Raw genomic sequence first — 9769 nt, 5'->3', positions numbered from 1 at the left:
AAAACGGCTTATGAGATGTGGTTTGATAAGAAACCTTTTGTCAAATACTTTCGAGTTTTCGATAGTAAATGCTATATCTTGCGTGACCGAGAACATCTGGGTAGATTTGACACCAAAAGTGATGAAGGGATATTTTTAGGATATGTTCTAAATAGTCGAGCATATCGGGTACTTAATAAGAGGACCGGTGTAATACAAGAATCTATTAATATGGTCATTGATGATCATTTGAATATACCTCTCTCAAGTTCAAAAGATGATAAGGCTTTTCTAATTGATAAACCAGACTCTTCATCTAATCAAAATAACACTAAACTACGAACAAATAAAGATCATCCTACTAATCAAATCCTTAAAAATCCCCTCACTAGTGTACGCACTCGTAAACAATTAGAAGATATATATAACTACGTGTGTTTTACATCTCAAATGGAACCGGCTAACATAAAAGAAGCCCTTACTGATGAAAACTGATTGTAGCTATATAAGAAGAGCTTAATCAGTGTGTAAGAAATGATGTCTAGTATTTAGTTTCAAGACCAACTAATAAACATATTATCGGAACAAAATAGATTTTCAAGAATAAGTCTAATGAACTTGGTAACATAATTAGAAACAGGGCTAAGATGGTCGTACAAGGGTACACTCAAATTGAAGGTATTGATTATGATGAAACCTTTGCCCCAGTAGCTCGTCTTGAATCAATCAGACTATTTATATCCATTGTGTGCTTTAAAAAATTTAAAATATATCAAATAGATGTTAAGAGTGCATTTTTAAATGGTGATTTGTATTAAGAAGTATACGTTGAACAACCAAAGGGTTTTGACGACCCTAAGCATGCTAATCATGTTTATTGCCTAAAAAAAGGCACTCTATGGATTGAAATAGGCTCCCAAGGCATGGTATGAGAAATTAACTAAATTCTTGTTAATTCATGAATTTGTTATGGGAAGTGTAGATAAAACATTATTTGTTAAGAAACATAAAGATCATATTTTAATTGTGCAAATCTATGTTGCTGATATTATCTATGGATCTACCTGTGCTAACATGACTGTTGAGTTTATAGATCTTATGAAGTCCAAATTCGAAATGAGCCTGGTTGGATAACTAAATTATTTCCTAGGGTCTTAAGTCAAACAGCTTCTTGATGGATTCTTCATCTCTCAAACCAAATATGCTCTAAACTTAGTTAAAAGGTTCGGATTTGAGAGAGGAAAGAATTGTGATATCCCAATGAGTATCACTCTAAAACTCTCTAAGGATTTAACAGGTAAGAGTGTGGATCCTAAGGTATATCGCAGTATGATAGGAAGTTTACTTTATTTAACTACGAGTCGACCGGATAATGCTTTTAGTGTTGGAATTTATGTCAGATACCAATCGGACCCTAAAGAGTCCCACTTGATTGCTGTTAAGCGAATTTTGCGATATGTAGCTAGTTCAGCTAATCTTGGTCTCTGGTATCCACATGATACTAGTGTGTAATTAGCTAGTTACACAGATGCTGATTGGGCTGGTAACATTGAGGATCGCAAATTAACCAATGGTGGTTGTTTTTATGTCACAAACTGTCTAGTTTCTTGGCTAGGTAAGAAATAAAATTCCGTATCGCTCTCCACTGTTGAGGCTGAATATATTCCTCTAGGTAATACATGCACTCAGCTAGTATGGATGAAGAGAATGCTAAGCAATTACGAAATTGTGAAAGAATCTATGAAGTTATATTATGATAACACAAGCACAATTAATATATCTAAAAATCCTATTCAGCATTCACGTACTAAGTACATTGACACTAAGTATCATTATATTCGTGAATTGGTGGAAGAAAAAATAATTTCATTAGAATATATTCAGACCGAGAATCAACTAGCTGATGTATTCATAAAATCGCTCGACAAAAATCAATTTGCAAACTTAAAATTTGATCTTAGTGTGTGCAATATGAACTGATGATTTGTGCTCATTTGTATCATAATGTTTATATATATTATTTTACATTTTTATTTTATTTAAATATATGCAAAATTATACATTTTCAGTATTGCACGACCAGTTGAGTACACACTCAACCAGTCGTGGCACGACCGATCGAGTATGTACACGACCAATCGTGTAACTCGTGAATTGGGTTTTCATTTAAGGAAAAGTAATTTTTCTTCATTTCTTTCTTCTTCTCCATTAAGCCCAACCATGATCGGTCGAACCCATCATCCGATAACTCTCCGGTTAGTGCTTCATTTTTTATTTTCTTCTGGATTTTAGTTGTTTGATCATCCTTAATCTTGATTTTGTTTCTTGTTTCAAGATTTATGGTGGTTTGAAAGTATTTCTTTCGCTTGGAATCCTTTCATTCTTTTTTGCAACCCTTTGTTTTCTTGTTTTCTTGTGACAATGGAAGGAAGAAATAGTAAGAAAACCACTCGCAGTCCCTCTTCTTCCCGTTCAACACCCATTATCGTGCGTCATTTTCGGCCTCCCGAACAAGATCCCGAGAGTATGCAGGATTTCTGTCTTAGAAATGTTATTGTTGAGCGTGTTGTCCTTGTTGATCATGTTAAGCACTTCAACATTATCCCTCTCCTTCAAGCTGTAGGATGGGATAACATACTATCTTGGGGTGGTCCTGCATACCGATCCATTGCGCAGGGCATGTACGCTTGCATTACTAAGTTCTCTCAAGATGATTTAACATTTAATATCTCAACTAAAGAAGGTCATATTAAGGTAAACCATCACAAGCGAACCACTATAATTCTTTGTGTTTGGTGGATGTGTAGTTTATTTCTTTATCTTTTATGATTTAAGATTGTGGGATGTATTTGTAGATGTGAATATTGTAATCTATAAATTTCAGCATTGTGTGGTGAATGTTGTAATAGATTAGTTTCTATTTCTTTCATTTCCTCTTCAATTTGAGTTTTTGATACTCACCCACGTTCTAGTAAGGTTGTCCTGCCATAAACCATTGGTTTTTGGTGTCAGGTTGTCCTTAGAACCAAGTTTGTATCAACCTCTCAATACTTGATTTTTGAGGTTGTTATTTCCTTTGGTTATTTGCATTTCATTTGGCTATCTATTGTTTATATTCCGCTTATTAATTTTTATTTGGCATAGTCCTATTCACCCCCCCCCCCCCCCTAAGGACATATAGCTCGGCCTTTTCAGGGGTGTCCCCCCCTTGGCTGTTTGTGGGGATGAGTGCCTCCCTGCTCTTGTCTATTTGTCTTGTAATGGGCACCTTTGGTCCTAGGTCCTTCATGGGCGGACCTACTTCGTTGCCCCTAACTTTGTTTAATGGGTCCAGGGGTTTTTCCCCTGGCACTGAATGTGCTTCTGGAGTTTTGAGGATTTTATCCCACCATATGGGCGGCCAAATGGACTCCTGGCTAGAGTTTTCCATGAGTTTGAGACGTTGGAGGTGATCCTCGAGAGAGATCACTGTGTCGCCACAAACTGTACCGAATTTTATGAATTCGATGGGTGTACATTTGAACGGTTGCCTCTTTCTAGGCCTTGCGGCCAGGTCCTCTGGTGTCGGTTGATATCCCAATCCCTGTCCTCACTCATTGGCACTAGCTTGCTTTACCACCATAACTTTTTCATGGAACTTGGTACGATAGTTCAAGATTAGTCGTTCAGCTGGGGGGATGACATATTCAGCAGCGAGTGGGTGTGGGTTGGTGATGGAGTTCATAATTTCAAACTCGAAACTATGATATGGTATGTCACCCTCGAAGTGCTGGATATCAATCACTGGGATATCAGGCTCTGGAGTAGCGAATGCCACAGGTAAGATAATCTCAGGCTTGGCTAGAACAGAGATGATTCGGTTTCCCAACGGGAATTTAACCCTTTGATGGAGGGTGGACGGGATAGCTCCAACAGCATGAACTCATGGTCACCCCAATAGAAGGTTAAATGAGGCAGGGATATCGATGACCTGAAATGTGACAAGAGTCATGTCGGGTCCGATTTGTATCTCGATGTCTATTTCTGCCTCGACATGCTTTCAAAAATTGTCAAAAGCTCTGACACTCATGGTACTTGGCCGGAAAGATGATGGTTCAATCCCCAAACATTCGATGGTCCTTAAGGGGCAATCATTTAAGCTTGATCTGTCATCAATAAGTACGAGTGGGACCTTCAAATCCTTGTAACAGATAGCTATATTGAGTGAGCACTCATGTTTACAGCCTTCAGGTGGCAACTAATCATCAAAGAATGTGATGGCTTATGGCGCGAGAAGTTGTCCGATCATGCTTGCCACCATTTCAGGTGGTACATCAGGAGAGATATGTGCATCATTCAGAGTTTTCACAAAGATTTCTCGATGCGATCTCGATGTGCACAGGAGTTCCCAGATGAAAATTTGTACAAGATTGGTTTTAAGCTGAGCTGTTATGTCGAAAGCAGCATCAGCTTTGTGGGTCGTTCTTGACAAAGTTCCTTGGGTTTCTTTTAGATTCTGATTATCTTTCCTGAAATACCTGCCGTTATTGCCCACCTTGGCGCACTTAGGGTAATGCCATGGGACTGCCTTGGTGTTGTAGGAGGGAACCATCCTCCCTTCCAGGTATATCACCGGTTCTTGAGGTGGCGGAGTTGTTACCAGTTTTGTTTGTGGCGAACTCAAGGATTTTTCTTGAAGTATGACTAAATCCTCGCGGGTGGGTTTTTCCTCCTCTTTTTGGTGCATATTTTGTGAAGGAGGGACCCGTTGAGCATGTGCCAACTGGTGAGGTAGGAGGAAGCTTGGAAATTAGACCGAGGGTGCCCCTTGCATGGTTAACGGAGCTAGATTGGGGAGGCCCACTGGTAAAATGAGAGGAGGTTCAGAGTTTGACTTGTTTGGATATGTGGGAGATGAAGTTGGGAGTACCTCTTGGAGAATGAGAGGCTGGGAGTTTGACCTGCTCGATGTTGTCGGTCTTCCTCGTAGGATGAGAGATTGTACTATTGGTGCTGCTTCAAGGAATACCTGTGGCTTAGGCGGAGGCGCCTGTTGGTATCCCCATGTCCGATTTGTTGTATCGAGCATGACCATTTGTATGGAATGGTGTGGGGAGGAGCATGCGGGACGTTCTTCCTCAATGTTGTTGACGGTAGAGGTGCCAGATGTGCTAGGTCCTTCTTGATGTGATGGCAGAGGATTTTGGAGAATATTGGCTTGAGTCGTATTGTTAGCCTGTGGGGTGATTGCAATTTTCTGGCTTTCAATCAAATCTCAGACTGCATGTTTCAAGGTGAAACAGTGGTCTGTTAGATGGCCAGGAGCCTGGTGATATGCACAGTACTGGTTTTCATTGTATCTTGGCGGCAGGGGGGTTCGGCGGAGGCCGAGGTCGGAGTGGAGTCAGAAGTTGCTTTTACACCAACATAGTCATGACCTGACTATATGTTTGTGCTAGAGGGGTGAACTTCTTGCCTAGCATCCCTTGCTTGAACAGGTTTTGTGCATTTACCCTAGGCTGTTGCTATTGTTGTTGAGGTGGTTGTGCCTGATATCCCTGTTGGGCTTGCTGTGGTTGATACTGTCTGTTTGGTTGTGGCTAGTACTACCCATTTTGTTGTGGCCCCGGTTGCGGAGCATACTGGTTGCCTTGAGTGTTGGCGACAATCTTGTTAACTTCTATGGTTCATTGCATGCGAGCAATGTTGTTTCCATTCCCATATCTGATGGGCTTCCCCTCGACTTTATTTTTTTTATTGAGGGGGCTTGATGCGGCCATGGGGAAATGGTTCCGGCTCTTATCATGGCTTCTACTTGTTCTCCAACTTGGATGAGCTAGGAAAGTTCACATACGGGTATGAGATCAGATATCCAAAGATGTTTGGGTTAGCTGAATGAACAATCATGGATATTTGTTCCTTGTCGTTGATGGAGTTTCTCATTCGGGCTGCCATAGCCCGCCATCGTCCCACATAAGCTGATAATGACTCGTCGCTTTTTTGCCTCAAGGAAGCCAATCGGCTCTTCTCGAAGCCATGTTTATATTGTAGGAAAATCAATCAATGAATGCCTATGAGAGCCTCTCCCAAGTCCTAATTTGATGGCTGTCTAATGATGTGTACCAGTCTAAAGTGTCACTCTTTAAAATTTTCTGAAAAAGTCGTATCAAGGCTCCATCATTCCCTGTTGTCGCATTGAGTTCCCCACAAAAGGCTTTCAGATGTGTTGTGGGGCACCCGCCACCATCATATCTTTTAAATTTTTGGTACCTCAAAATTCGGAGGTACCCAAGCATCTGAGAAGGGACACAAATCCTTGAATTTAGTGGACGGAAGATCCACTCCTTGCTGCCTCTGCAGCTGATTTTGTACCATTTGCAGCTGCTCTCGCATTTCATCCATTTCTGATTTGTTGGGCTGTGGATATCTTCCCCCTTGATGTAGGGCTTGTGCTGCTTCCTTCTCATAAGGGTCAATTTCTTTGACTCTTTGATTTCTGATAATGGGGGGTTGCTGGAAAGAAGATGGACTCCCAGTGGCGGGAGGTAACTGGAATTGAACCTACTCCCTTTTGAGAAAGGTTGTGGTGTACGAAAATGGCTCCCGCCTGGGGTATCTACCAAATCCGGAATGTTACTCCCGTTAGAGGGAGTGAGTTGGACTCGAAACTGGTCCCCTTTGTGGGCATCCACCAACTCTTGTTTGCGATTCCCGTTAGGGGGAACCTGTGTTGTGAGTTGATTGATGTTCTTATTTCCAAGGAGATTTACTTAGTAATGATGTGTGGGAGGGTTGCTCCTGTTTGTTGGTCGCTATTGATCTTGTGCTGACTCCTCTAGAAGAGGAAGAACAAGATTCGCTGGAGGAATAAGGGAGAAGGTAGAAGGAGTTTGCGGGATGAAGCTATTTTCCACACTAGGCTGTGTCACCTACATGTTTGGTATGGCGCCTGGCACCAGGCAAAGTAATATCTGCTACATTACTTGAAGACTTTGGGCCATCTCATTCATGGTTATGTTAGCTAGTGAGTCTGTTAGAGCTGCAGGAGGTGTCGACACCGGTGCCGGTGCTAGTATCGGTGCAAATGTTGATGCTTCAGGAGCTGGCAGAGCCGCCAGCTGCAAAAGCTACTCGGGATCAACTAGTCATAACTCGGATTGATGTCCAAACAAGTGTAAGCCAAATATGTTTTTTTTTGTTTATATATGAATGTAGTGATGAATGTCCCTTGAGATTGGAATACCACACATTTTCGAGTTGGGTCTCAGCTAGTGTGCTCTAGTAAAGTCCCTGGTGGAGTCATCATTCTGTGAACGCTAGTGATTGGCGCCCACGCTGATCTGGCAATATTTTAAAGTAGTTTGGTGGTGAGGGTGATTAGGCTGATTCGTAGATGTTGGAGTCACCACTAGCCACTTAATCTCAAAATCCTTCAGTCGGCTAGAACCCTCGGAATACGTAAGGTTAGAAAAATTCGAAGACTCTTCTCCCTTAGATTAACTCCTGGTATGCGATTCAGGATTCCGAGTGAGGGATCGCGATTACAGAGAAGGAAGGTGTTAGGCACCCTCTCTACCCGTACAAATGTATGATCTCTACTTAGTGTGGTAAGAAATCTAAAGGGATGAATGATATGGTCAGATTAGGACTAAGCACACACGGCTTTCTGATGCGGTAAAATCCGAGATTTCGGCAAGCCACAGAGCATACGTCCAATGATGTGTCCAAAGGGTGGATGTAATGATGTTTATGCCAAAAGATGAAGAAAAGTGAACTAGATTGCCAGGAATTTCTGATGTGACAGGATCCGATGTATGGCAAGTCACATAGCATAAGTTCACTAGAGATCTAGAGAAGCAAGGGGGTTGAGAAGGGAATAGGTGTCATGATGAGTGCTTGTATGTAAATGAGATGATCTTTGGCTTGCTCTTAAGACGGCTAGAACATGGATAGAACCATGATCGATCCGGGTTAGGCTTATGGGTTGGAAAGGTTGAGAGGGGGGCTAAGGAGTAGCTAAAAATATGGACATGGAGGCTTGGGAGCTCTTTCCTACCCTCACTCTCTTCTCTCTCTCTCTCTCTCTCTCTCTCTCTCTCCTCTTTCTTAAAGGATGAGGAGTTGTTGTCTTTTTTGTGAAGAGGAGAGGGCTATTTATAGCCTTTTCTGTTGCAATGTGATAATTATTGGGCTTATAAAGGGTAAAAGCTGACATGGCATCTTGGGATTGGTTGAGGAGAGAGAAATGCCACATGGCGTGCTCTCATTGGCTCTCGTGGGTTGGTAAAATGGTAAATAAGGTGGGCTGGGGGGGTAAATTCATATGAAAGTTGACTTTAGGATGAGAGATAGTTGTTGCTCGGAGGACACATATGTCTCGCATGTGGAGGTAATTGGATTACCGCCGGTGGTAGTCAGACTATTGCCAGGGCCTGGTTTGGGCTGGGCCTTGACTGGTGGGTTTTATCTGATATTTCGCTTTGTCCAGTAGTCCACTTTTCGATCTCTTAAGCTCAAGTAGGTGTTCTTTGACTTTGAATGATGGCTGGGGATGGCTCAGGTCAGGATTAAGGTTTTAGATCAGGGTTTGGTCCTAGGATTAGGGTTTGGTTTGGATTAGACTATGGTTCTCAAATTGTTCTAGCATTCTCAAGATATCAGCCTGGGTGGGGTGTCTACACCCTCTTACCAGATTTTTGAGCTTAGGCAAGACAAATTTCTATAGTGGACATGGCTGAATCTTTGGTGCTAAAGTTCAGCCGCATTATCTCGAGCCATGTGGCATACAGTTGGAATACAAATACACCACTACTCTCAATAACATAATAATTACCACTTGTGCGAAGACTCTTAATAAGTTTACCTATAGAATCAGAGATCTCGCATATTTCTTTTGAGAACCTAACCGAATGTTCCTTGTCACAAATTTGTGATATGTTTAAGATGTTATACTTTAATCCCTCTAAGTAAAGAACATTATCAATTTTGGACAATCCTGACTCAGCAATTGTCCCTCATCCAATTATCTTAGTGACGCTCCCATCCCCAAAAGTGACTAACCTACCATTAAAATCAGTGTAATGGCATAAATGGATCCGGTCATCTGTCATGTATCTCGAGCACCCGCTATCTAGATACCATCTAGCATTACTACCAGCCTTAAGAGGAATATGTATTACTAAGCAGTTTGCTTTGTTCTGTATGACCCATTTAGAGAAACTTTCCTTAGGCCAGTATTGGGTTTTAGAGAGAGAGAGAGAGAGAGAGAGAGAGTATCTTTCTTAGACTCATCTCTCAAGGGAAAGTTCTTTGTAGGAGAATGGATTTTCGTAGCAAACTTGTCATTGCCCTAATTCACTTGAATCATCATCTCTTTTGTTTTTTGATTTAGCTGGATAACTTGTTTGAACAGTTCCTTCATTCTCATATTCATTTTAGGAGGAGTGGGATACTTCCTCCTCTCATTTTTCTTCTAATGTGACTTTTTAGACAGACTTCTCATAGTCTGTAGCATTTTCTCAGTTGGTATATATTTACCTATGATGCTTGTACCTAGGGTGGTTCATGAGTGTCTAAATGTTAGACATTCAAATTTCAAATGTCTCATGTCACCACATGCATGACAGAATGGAGATGTTTGCGATTTTCTTCCTTAAGCCACCTATTTTTCCCTAATCACATGGGGAACAAAGGTCGGACTTGTTTTGATGCTATCATATCATAATCCTCTTTTATCCCTCAAACTCTTATCCATTCGTAGAAGTCTTTTTATTTTTTTCTCACTCTGGGTAAATCTATGATTTATGTTGAA

The sequence above is a fragment of the Magnolia sinica genome, chromosome 12 (assembly GCF_029962835.1).
Source record: "Magnolia sinica isolate HGM2019 chromosome 12, MsV1, whole genome shotgun sequence".
NCBI classification, from domain to species: domain Eukaryota; kingdom Viridiplantae; phylum Streptophyta; class Magnoliopsida; order Magnoliales; family Magnoliaceae; genus Magnolia; species Magnolia sinica.
The sequence above is the reverse complement of the archived record's forward strand: the minus strand, read 5'-3'. Positions refer to the sequence as shown.